Source organism: Rutidosis leptorrhynchoides, chromosome 1 (genome assembly GCF_046630445.1).
Source record: "Rutidosis leptorrhynchoides isolate AG116_Rl617_1_P2 chromosome 1, CSIRO_AGI_Rlap_v1, whole genome shotgun sequence".
NCBI lineage: Eukaryota > Viridiplantae > Streptophyta > Magnoliopsida > Asterales > Asteraceae > Rutidosis > Rutidosis leptorrhynchoides.
Genome location: NC_092333.1, coordinates 321,302,917 through 321,316,395, shown reverse-complemented (window position 1 = coordinate 321,316,395; position 13,479 = coordinate 321,302,917). Strand labels below are relative to the sequence as shown.

At 30.7% G+C, this 13,479-nt stretch overlaps 1 long non-coding RNA gene across 1 annotated transcript; it reads right to left on the bottom strand.

Annotated features, from left to right (window-relative positions):
- Nucleotides 1-1,062: 1,062 nt before the first annotated feature.
- On the bottom strand, nt 1,063-2,027 carry LOC139870206 (uncharacterized). The gene is made up of 3 exons (XR_011766528.1): nt 1,737-2,027; nt 1,405-1,573; nt 1,063-1,222 (listed from the first exon to the last, which is right to left on the bottom strand). It is a non-coding gene; the product is annotated as an uncharacterized lncRNA (long non-coding RNA).
- Between the last annotated feature and the right edge of the window lie 11,452 nt (nt 2,028-13,479).

The following is a 13,479-nucleotide window of genomic DNA, read 5'->3' as shown; positions in this document are numbered from 1 at the left end:
AATCCGAATCTAGTGGGGGAGAGTTGTAAGACTTGAAACTAAATTGTACATAATGTACATATATTTAAATGCTGGCTGGATTCGTGTTTGTAGAAACGCGCATTGCGCAGAAGCTGCTGACAGCTCATTTCGTCTTTTCTTCACTTTTAAGTGGGCATTTTGGTGTTTTTGTGACGACCCGGAAATTTTCGATTAAATTTAAACTTAATCTTTATATAGTTTTGACACGATAAGCAAAGTCTGTTATCTTGAGTCTCAAAAATTTTGAACTGTTTCATGAAGTCATTTGACCTTTGACTATTCCCGACGATTCACGAATAATTGTGCATAAATAAACATGTAAATAAATATATATATGTAAATATAAAAATAAGTGTATATATTAATTTGAATTAATATAATACCATTTAATCATTTGAATTAAATATGTAAAGTAATATACAAAATAAATAAGATGTTATTAAAATAAATATATACACATATATATGAATTCTGTACACAATTAATAGTATATGTATGTTGTAATAATATATATTAAATATTCAAATATATTATATTATAATATAAGTATTACAAAAATTAATAATATGAAATATTATTATATTAAACTTACTTACCAATTAAAATATTGTTGCTATATCAATATTATCAATGTTACTTTCATTATTAGTGTTAATATTTATATTAATATTAATGTCAATATTAATAATACTATGATATAAATATGAAAGATGGTATACATAAATTGTTATAGTATTATTATCTCTAATATTATTATTACCAGTATTTTTTTCTATATTATTAGTAATATTTTATTTGTATTAATATATTTTAGTTACTAACTACTAATAATGATTATATATATAAATAGATGGATAATTATAATCTGTTATGCATCACCATCTGATTAAATTCTGTATTTCATTTTTGTCTTCCTAATTGATCCTGTCAGACTGAATAAAATTCTGTCGACCACAACCACACTATAAAACAATATTGAATCAAAAATATCTATGATACCATGTATTAATCACTCTATATAATATATAAGAACGTGTATGATTTGATGGGAATCAACATTAAATATAATAATACTGTTAGATACAAATTGTTAGATATTGAGAATCAAAACGTAGTACGAATCTGTTATCAATCACAATCCACTTTTAATTCTTCTTCTTCATTCCCTGCTCACGAAATTCATCATGTCAACTCCAATTCACTACAAAACAATGACATAAACCATTCAGTTAGACATCGTGACCAGCTTTATTCATTTTTATATTTTTCTCTTGATTTCTTCCCCTGCTCAAGATTCTTGGATGACCTCAATTAAGCACTACAAAACAACTTCAATTTCATTATAAAACAGATTAGTTATAAATCAGTAACAGATAAGCGTACCAATTTGTTACAGGTAATAATCAACTTTATTTTTTCTTTGTTTTCTCCTTCTGGCTCGAATATTTCGGACAACTTTCTCAATCTGTTTTCTTTTATTATTTTGTTGGTATCTCTTCGGATTGATTCTTCGTGTTGACACCTTCTTCAATATAAAACAAATCGATCGTACCTGTGAGTTCTATTTAAATCACTCAAATGCACAATATATATATATATATATATATATATATATATATATATATATATATATATATATATATATATATATTATATATATATATATATATATATATATATATACTTACTTGATGAAAAAAAAACCCGAACACCACCTTGATCTTTTCTCTGTGTAAATCGACAACCATTTAACCACCCCTTCATCGAATCTACATAATCTACAACCACCTACAACCATGAACAACCACACCCATATCAACCACCATTGTGGTAACCATTACAACCACCACCATCAACAAGTAATAAACGATTACTATTATCACTAACTTCTGTTTCGTTTACTACTAACCGAGAACCAACTTAAACACCCTAAAACACCACTTCCTTCTATCTATCTCTAAATCCCTCTCCTAATCTCATTTGAAAAACTACCACTTAAATACGTAAATGAGGTTCTTTATAAAACACTTTATAAAAGTTGGGTACATGTGGAAAGTTGAAAGCAAAATGGCTGATCAAGTCATGGATGAATAGCTAATTACTCGGCAACTTATTGATTGCTTAATGTTACAATTTAAAAGGTGAGGTGGCCCTTTTTCTTTTTGTGGCCGACAAAGGGATCAAATAAGGGGACATTTTTTGTTTTGTTTTTATAATTAAGTACTCCACTTGATAGTATATCAACTATTAGTTTGTGTTCTGTTCGGCTTGAAAAACCAAACAGCCGAGAGCTTGCTCTTTAGGTGGGCTGGAACACTTACCCATCAAGTTAACTTGGGCCCTATCTAATTATTAATGATAAAAGCAACTAAGTGGAATTGAAAGAAAAGAAGGGTAGTCGACAAATGCTATTGGATTTTACTCATTTTTTTAGAGAGGAATAGAATAGATGGGGATGTACAAATGGGGTACATGGTGGATAATGGTGATATTAAGATAAGAATGAGTTAGTGCAAATTCTATAATGGTGATATTAAGATAAGAATGAGTTAATGGCTATGTTCCTGGTCCCGTTTTAAAATTAAAACCGATCACCTTGCTAATTAACGAAGTTGGGCTAAAGGATTTAAGTATTTAAACACTTGAGCATTGATAATGATGATGTTTTATTTTTTTCGGTGGTGAGGTCAAAAGTTGACACCACATACTCCACTTATGATAAAGGATGCACTTTTGAGGGTGCATAATGCAATCACGAATGTAGTGGGATCGACTAATGATCATGATATACGAATATTATAATAATCACGTTTATGAAGATGACAATGTGATAATCATAGATGATACATGGTGAAGTTGAAACGAAGATGACAGTATTAATTTTGCTACTACAGTCGTATTGATAACCTGGTATTTCCTGTATCCGATTATAATTCGGTTTAATAAGCCAAAGACATAATGGATTTCTAGTTATTAGGCTACATTTAATTATTCATTGGTTGAAATTAATTGGGTTCATGTTTTAGCGATTAGGCCATCATGTTTCTTTCTCTATTGGGCCGAAATCCATGTTGAATAAATAGTAGTCGATAATCATTAATGATGATGATATTAGTTCTGTGAGGATACTCGATGATGATATGATGTATGATGAAGATATTGATGATGATGGTTATGTAATGAAGAAGGTGAAAGGATCAGTTAGATATTCAGGTTATATATAATAGTATCTGATAACATAATAGAAAAACAGCACAGGTCATATGGTTTAGGGGTGGTGTTGGTTTTCTAGAGGTTTCGGGTTCGAGCCCTGACAGAGACGTTTATTTTTTTTAAGCCTAGTACATTAAGGTAGCCTTTCTTATTATTATTATTATTATTATTATTATTATTATTATTATTATTATTATTATTATTATTATTATTATTTACACTATTTTAGTATTATTATAAAATCATTATTTTAACAAACCAAAAGTTATTTATATAAAAAGATATCTAGTACACATATAATAACTATATATAGAAATTATATACTATTTTGTTTTTAAAATAAAATATTATTATTTATTATCATATAATATTAATTAAGTTACATATAAGAAATAAATATATTTTAATCAGATATATAAATATTATTATTAATATCATATAAAAATAAATACTTATATGTATAATATTAATATAACATATACATATAGATATACATAATATTTGAAATGATAAATACATTACTATAAGTAATTTGATATATAATAAATATAGAAAATAGTTTTATTACTATTACATGCTCATTATATGTCTTAACATATAAAATCGATATATGTTCGTGAATCCGAGGCCAACCCTGCATTGTTCAGTATCGTCGTATGCATATTTTTACTACAAAATATCGTATTGTGAGTTCATTTGATTTCCTTTTACTCTTTACATTTTTGGGACTGAGAATACATGCGTTGTTTTTACAACTGTTTTATTAAATGCTTTTGAAATATATTTTTGAACTGCGAATACATGAAATGTTTTTATAAATGTTTGACGAGATAGACACAAGCAAAACATTCCTCGAATGAATTATGTGGACATGATAATTGCCACCATTGAATTATGTGGACATGATAATTGCCACCATTGATTTATGTGGACATGATAATTGCCACCATTGAATTATGTGGACATGATAATTGCCACCAATTGATGTGAATGTTATGTATCGAGAGAATAATTTTTATACACAGGTTATGTGTATTAGTTTTTGTGCACGAGATATGTGTACTGTTACTAAGATTTATGAAAAAATGGATTTCGTACACGAGAAAGGTGTACTGTATTTAAAAGATATCGCATGTACATTATAGGTGGGTGTAGGATTCGGGCCCTTTTGTACCATGCAGCATTTAAATCTTGTGGTCTATCAAAATGATGAATTTTATTGTTTTATGATAAACCTATGAACTCACCAACCTTTTGGTTGACACTTTAAAGCATGTTTATTCTCAGGTATGAAAGAAACCTTTCACTGTGCATTTGCTCATTTTAAAGATATTACTTGGAGTCGTTCATGGCATATAGAGGTCTGTTCATCGCAATGGTACCAGTTGTTATTGTATTCGTTCAGGAAGATTTTGGACGGGGTATTTCACTTTTCACAATAAGTCCGGTTTGAGGCCACAATATCTGATTAGATCTTATCCAATCCTCATTTACACACTTCCACCAACCTCATCCTCATCTCCTTCAAGTAGAGAGAGAAACTAGAGAGAGAATGTGGGTTAGTGAAGCTTTTTTCAAGCAGGTTTCTTTAGATCGGGTCTAGTTCTTCGTGTTTCTACCTTCTAGAATCTATTTAAGTGTTATGGTAAGTCTCTAAACTGAATTTTGTAAGTTAATTATGTTAGTGTTCATATGTTGGTTATTGCATGTAATTAAACCCTAGTTTTGGTGAAATTGGGGGTTTATGGTTTGGGTGAAGGTATAAGTAACCTAAAAATTGGTGACCTTGAGTTAGTTTATGAAATGGCTAATTAATGAGTTAATCTTGGTTAAAGTTCACTAATGAACTCGATTAATTAGTGATTTAGGGAATGAGATTTACAAGTTTGGGGTTTGACCCATTATTAGGTCAAAATGGGTTTTTGGGTCAAAAGTACACTAGTATGAACTGGATGACCTAGCTATGTATAATATTGGGTGAATTAAAGCCTTTATCACTAGCTTAGTGATTTTTGGTGCTTAAGGCCTAAGGGTGGCGTGTGAGTGTAAATGGGTGACACTTGCACTAAGGGTCAAATTGGGCGAGTCGAGAGTTCCTTTTAGATAAGTGTTAATTTACGATTTATGTAATAGGTGATTACATTGACGGTTGAGGAGCTCGTTTAGCATACTCTCACTTTCGATTAAGGTGAATGGAATAACTATATGTGTATGTATGTAATATATTTACTTGAGTAGCGTGAGATGTGAAGTGTCGACGTGTTAAGACACCACATTTCACGTGAAGAGTGAAGTGTCAACGTGTTAAGACACCACATTTCACGTGATGAGTGAAGTGTCGACGTGTTAAGACATCACTCGGGAAGTATGAGGGGTGAAGTGTCGACGTGTTAAGACACCACTCCAGAAAGTATGAAGGGTGAAGTTTCGACGTGTTAAGACACCACCCGGGGTGAAGTATCCACGTGCTAAGATGCCACCCGTGGGGTTAGTGTACGACGTGTTACGTGCACTAACGGTTGTTACGAACACCGATGGTCTTTCGCGAGCACCATTCCCTTGTGCGATTGGTCAACCATGGTTACGTATTGTTATACTACTTAGCATATTATATTGTTCGGATTATATGCTATTGTTCGTGCTAGCTTGTGTATTGGAGGTTTAGCGATTATACTTTGTGACGACCCGGAAATTTATGACCAAATTTAAACTTTAATCTTTATATTATTCCGACACGATAAGCAAAGTTTGTTAAGTTAAATCTCAAGAATTTTAAACTGTGTTCATACATTCATTATAACCTCGACCAAATTCCGACGATTCACGAACCGTTATATATAAATAGATACGTATATGTATATATATTATAACTTGAGAATATTAATAAAGTATTAAACGTATAATAATTTACACGAACGTATTTGTTTCAATATGATTTTTGATGAAAAAAAATATATTAAATGATTGAATTATCAGAAACATTGAATTATGATTACAAGTCTCTGTTGAGAGGTCCACTATGATTTGAGAAAATCTATTCCTCTTAACGATATTCAGAATAATTTGTAAAGCTATTTATAAATAAAAACAAAAAGTGTCATTTAAGAAAGTTAGACAAAAGTTAGTGGAGAATTGGTTTCCATAATATTCTATTAATCTATTTTCAAACGTACAAAGACGTTTTCAGTTTAAAAAGAACTTTATTATTAAAACGTATATAACTTTTATAAATATCTAGAATCACTTTTGACAACTCATTACTTAACCAGTATAATAAATATAACGATATTTATATTTTATTTTATTAAATATATATAACGATTTAAATTAATATTATATATATTTATACGCGTATTATACATACATAGTTTTTATACTTTTACTATACTTTAACTTTACCTTTACTTTACTTTTACTTTACTTTAACTTTAATAATTCGCTTTAATAGTTCATACTTTAATAATTCACTTTAATAATTCATACTTTAATAATTCACTTTAATAATTCATACTTTAATAATTTACTTTAATAATTCATACTTTAATAATTCACTTTAATAATTCATACTTTAATAATTTACTTTAATAATTCATACTTTAATAATTCACTTTAATAATTCATACTTTAATAATTCACTTTAATAATTCACTTTAATAATTCATACTTTAATAATTCAAAATCTATTATAAATAAAATTCAATAGGTTTCATTATTTCATAGAAACTTGAAAATATATTTCTCTAAACTCTCTCAATCAATTTATATATATATATATATATATATATATATATATATATATATATATATATATATATATATATATATATATATATATATATATATATATATATATATATATATATATATATATATATATATATATATATATATATATATATATATATATATATATATATATATATATATATATATATATATATATATATATATTTGCTCTGTATTATTTCAAGATATTATTAGTATACATAAAATATTATGACGGAGTGCTGTCCGAGTAATTTCAAAATAGTTTTTTTTGAATGAGTCGAAGCTAAGGAAATTATGGGTTATAGCTATGGAGGTGATGGGTATGGTTCATGGGTATGCTCGTGAGGTCAATCTAGTGTTTATCATCTCCGTTGCATCTACGTACTTTCCTGCAATATTGAATCTCAACATTGATACGTTCGTGAATCCGAGGCCAACCTTGCACTTGTTAAATGACGTTATATGTATTTTTACTACGAAATACAGTATTGTGAGTTTCATTATTCCCTTTTTATATACAATTTTGGGCTGAGAATACATGCAAATGTTTTATTAACTGTTTTACAATATTTATATGCGTGAGTTTCATTTGCTCCCTTTTATATATATTTTTGGGACTGAGAATACATGCGCTGTTTTTATAAATGTTTTACGAAATAGGCACAAGTACTAAAACTAATTCTACGTGGGTTTAAACCAGAAATATACCCTTAGCTTGGTAACATTAAACTACTTGTCTATGTACGGTAGGCGCGAATCCTAAAGATAGATCTATTGGGCCTGACAAACCCCATCCTGACTATGGGATGCTTTAGTACTTCGAGGTTATTTTAAACACACCTGATCTGGTGTACTTCAGAGGGTAAAACATGAACGTTAAGGCTTGTTACCGGGTGCCTACAACTTATAGAATACTTTTATACACTTGCGAGTGTACATATATTTATAAACAAAAATCTTGTGGTCTATTAATATATTGAAATGATTGTTATGATAAACCTATGAACTCACCAACCTTTTGGTTGACACTTTAAAGCATGTTTATTCTCAGGTATTAAAGAAATCTTCCGCTGTGCATTAGCTCATTTTAAGAATATTACTTGGAGTCATTCATGGCATATTTTGAAAGACGTTGCATTCGAGTCATTGAGTTCATCAAGATTATTATTAAGCCAATTATAGTTGGATGTATTATGAAATGGTGTGCATGCCGTCAACTTTCGTTGTAAAGAAAGTTTGTCTTTTAAAAACGAATGCAATGTTTGTAAAATGTATCATATAGAGGTCAAATACCTCGCGATGTAATCAACTATTGTGAATCGTTTATAATGTATATGAACGGGTCCTTTCAGTTGGTATCAGAGCGGTGGTCTTAGCGAACCAGGTCTGCATTAGTGTGTCTAACTGATAGTTGTTAGGATGCATTAGCGAGTCTGGACTTCGACCGTGTCTGCATGTCAAAAGTTTTGCTCATCATTTTTGTCGGAAATTACCTGCTTATCATTCTTAGTCTAGACACATCTTATTGCATTGATTGCATGAATAGTGTATAGGCAAAATTCATATCTTAGCGTATCTACTAATTCATATCTTAGCGTATCTGTTACTGTAAACTTTGCCTAACATATTCCGTAAATTCCTCCGAAATCTACGAAACCTTTTGCTCTATATAATTAGAATACCACCCGATAGCCGGAAAATCATTTCATATCGAAAAATTCTTTATTCAATCGTACGAAATGGAATTCGTCATTAGTTCAAGTCCCTCGGATTCCGAAATGGAATCCCACTCAAGTTCCGAAAGCAGTGTGACCGGAATGGATCAATCAATTAGTCATCATCGATTCTGGATGAATTGGGGATGGGTTCGTAGCCTCCTTAATCATTGGAGACAAGAAAAAGGTGATCCCTTTCATCCACCACATTGCCCTCTTGGCGATGAACCTGAAGCACTTACCGGTGAACCTGTTCGAGACACCATTTTCTCACTCATTGCTAGAGTATCTCGTCATGATTATATACTATCCCATATTGCAAATCTTATTCATCCGCTCATTCCAACCGCCAATCATCCTGGTGTACTAGCAGAAATTAACGAACTTCGCGCCCGAGTAGTGGCTTTGGAACACATGGTGCAAGGATTACAAACACCATCAGCAGCACCAGCAGCATAACCAATACCGCCAGTAACATCCACATCGCAAGCCTCAATACCACAAGCTTCAGCAGCATCACCAGCAGTTACCGGCAGTATCATCAACAATATCGTCAGCACCACCATCACCGCCAGTACTGTCAGCATCATCAGCACTAGCAGCACCTATAACATCATAAGTTCAGTCAGTTCAAGAATCACCGTGGACGTCATCATTGATCAACAACGAGTATTTTGTATCAACGAGTTATGAAGTATTAACTCATTCTTCTGAAGAAATTATATATATATTTTATATATATGAATGCTGAAACTCTAAAAATCTTTCGTACTAAGCTATTGAATATGAATTGAAAAAGGGTAGATACTACTCAGTTAAATTCATATTACTAATATGCTATGATGTACATCCTTCGTTAACAACCTAACCATCGTAACTACAATCTTTGATTCAATTAAATGAATTCGGTTTCATAATAAACCAAGTGTATCATTCAATAACATGTTTGATTTTACACTTTCATCTTCAATGTACTCGAAACTTACTGGAAAACAACATTCGTATCTTGTGAAGTTAGCAAGAGTTCTACGAGCATCAGCATAATTCACTAAGGAAATATCTATAAGAATAAATATTGAAGTATTGATTACATTAGCGAAATACTCCGCGAAGATTATGTAATCTCTAATGTTTTAGAGATTATTCTTTACTAATCCACGCCGAAAATCAAATGAGCTTAATATGATATTAACTCATTAAATCTGTATTACATCTGAAGAAAATATACATACATATATTTTCATAAAGACTGTAATGAAAAATTCTTGTTCAAAATATTAGTTGTGACATTTTTTTTAACGGGTAGGTAATACCCGAGAGATATATAAATGCACAATTAATATATTACATTCTTCGATTCTAATTCAGTAAATCATCAACTATACTCCCTATTTTCACAACAGTATACCTTCTTTATAAGAAATCAAAACAACCATACTCATTCAAATTCAATCACCTATTCTGATTTTTGAAATCTCAGAATGCAACTCGAGATATAACAAAACCATCACTTTTAGATTCCTATATCTTTCAAAGCTATACTTTGACTTCAAAACTGTGTTAGAACATCATATGTATTAACGATTACAATATGTGCTCAAACCCTTCGAAATTCCTGAAGACACTTCAACTAAGGAACAATCGAGATGATGATCCAACCACATGTTACCCACAGTTATACACCTGTAAAACTCTCGAACCCAAAGTCATAGTTTAACACGTACCCGCGTTGAATTCTTTAGCATTTATTAGCAAAAACAACCTTACGATTCTTTTCAAAGTAGCCAGTTTTGTCACAGCTCCAACAAGTCAACTTCGACTTTTCAGTAAAACTAATTTTATTATAACTTCGATAGATACGCTGCCCTTTCACAATCTTACTGGGGAACCTTTCATATCTCACCACATTAGCAGTAAACTTATCAACAACTTCATTAACCTTCGACTTAAACCTCTCCGAAAAGTCACTATACTTTTTCATTGAAACTCCATCTCTTACTCATCCGCATCTTGCAACAAGAATTGCCATACCAATTATTGAGAATCAGCAATCAGTATTTTGAAACCTCACAGCATGTCTACATCAACAATTACATATACACACAACGTCTACCTCCAAGACTTACATTCTTTGAATGAGAAATTTCTGAAAAACACCCTAAACTGCGAACCAGTTCTCGAAATTTTGAAAAATGCTGATGAAGCAGCAAAAACTGTAAACGACCTTAACAGTAAAAAGTTGGATGATAAAGGATAGTATATTGGCAAAGCTCAGAAAAAGAGAAGGTTTGGAACTAGAAAACGGATTGAGCAAAGTATGAAGGAGGCTGTGGACAAATAACAAAGGCTGAACCTGCCTTTAAAGAATCCAAATGATTCAGTACTTGCTGAAGTCATTAACGAATACCTTGCTCCTGACTCCAAACCCCTGCGGACAATATCCTTCATCATCCTCTGATATTAGACATTCTAAGATATCATCGTATCTTTCATTATAAATATCATCCATACTTCTGAAGATATTTTTATAATTATTCTTATCTGAAATCATTTACCTCTTCGCGCTATCTGTATTATATCATAAAAGAAACTATTTTAGTTTCAAAATTCTGAAACATTTGAGTTTAAAATAGGAATATTCTTGAAGAAGTGTTGGGAGCTGAAGCATGAGTTAGTATAATATAATGACACTTGATCAACGTGATTATATTACAGTAATTCATGCTGAGTTTCTAAATGGAACATGATGATTCACAAATCATAACGTCATCATGTGCTATGTTACACGACTCTTGTATTCTCTTTGATCTCTAGATATCAAGAAAATATTTCTTGATGATTCGGCCTTTTCCGAGGTATTCTGGTAATTTGACAAGTCAAGATCGTGCCATTACAATTTCCTTCCTAGAACATTAACAATGTTCATTCCAAAATTTATATATGCGAATTTTGGACCATTACAAGCGGTGCTTAATCGCAAGAAGGAGAAACGAAAGGACAAAGCTCCGAACTAGAATTGGGAGTATAAATCATCGCAAATAGAAGAGAACATTAACTGTGGATGGCAATGATTATAGAAGAAGCAAGGACTTTGAAATATAAGGGAAGATATAAAACCCAACAACAACCCAGAAATCACAAACCGTATATATCAATGCATATAGCAAAATAAAGACACGGGAGAACTAAAAACACTATAAAACCAAGAGTATAGTAGAAGTAAATAGATTCTTCCGGAGGCAGATGAAAAAGAAGAGCGACAGATATGAAAGTGAGGAGTATATCAAGAATCAGCACTGGATGAAGCATATTGACAAATACTTTAAAATATGAGTTGAGAAGGTGTGAGTTGTGAGAAAACAAATGAGGTGGATTTATAGTGAAATATCCGACAGAGAAATCAAAATGGATTATCGCATTAATTCGAAGAGGATCATAATTTCCTTAATCGCCGAATAATCAAATCCAATATAGATTACAAAGATTTTCTTTTCGGAGATCAATCGTGATGACGTCAAAAGATACGACGAATCACTATTATCTTATTTCATTCATTTACGATAACTTCACTCACACGTTTCTAGTAATCGAATTATTTTATCCATTCTTATTGAACATGATAAAACTCTATAATCGTTATAATAACATTCTCATTGTTAGTCATGACGACCTCTATCAAATTTCGGGGACGAAATTTCTTTAACGGGTAGGTACTGTGACGACCCGGAAATTTCTGACCAAATTTAAACTTTAATCTTTATATTATTCCGACACGATAAGCAAAGTTTGTTAAGTTAAATCTCAAGAATTTTAAACTGTGTTCATACATTCATTATAACCTCGACCAAATTCTGACGATTCACGAACCGTTATATATAAATAGATACGTATATGTATATATATATTATAACTTGAGAATATTAATAAAGTATTAAACGTATAATAATTTACACGAACGTATTTGTTTCAATATGATTTTTGATGAAAAAAAAAATATATTAAATGATTGAATTATCAGAAACATTGAATTATGATTACAAGTCTCTGTTGAGAGGTCCACTATGATTTGAGAAAATCTATTCCTCTTAACGATATTCAGAATAATTTGTAAAGCTATTTATAAATAAAAACAAAAAGTGTCATTTACGAAAGTTAGACAAAAGTTAGTGGAGAATTGGTTTCCATAATATTCTATTAATCTATTTTCAAACGTACAAAGACGTTTTCAGTTTAAAAAGAACTTTATTATTAAAATGTATATAACTTTTATAAATATCTAGAATCATTTTTGACAACTCATTACTTAACCAGTATAATAAATATAACGATATTTATATTTTATTTTATTAAATATATATAACGATTTAAATTAATATTATATATATTTATACGAGTATTATACATACATAGTTTTTATACTTTTACTAAGAAGTTGTTCTCGGGCCAAAGTGCGGGTATTAAAGTCGTTCATCTACTCTCTAGCTACGTTGTGTTTGTAGTGGTAAGCTCTAATCTTGAATTCCTTGTTTTAAATTTGTGTAAGGGTTAGGGTTTGGCATAGTGATGAACATAAAATCCATATTTGATGATTTTGGGTGTTCTTGGGTAAGATTGAGTCATGAAGACTCAATGGTAACTAACCTAGGGTTTCAAAGTGGTAATTGATGTTTATGAGTCCTAATTGGTTAGTTAATTACTAGCACACCTAGCTAATTAGTAAATGGGTATTAGTTGGGTTAGTGGATGACCTGAAATGGATGTG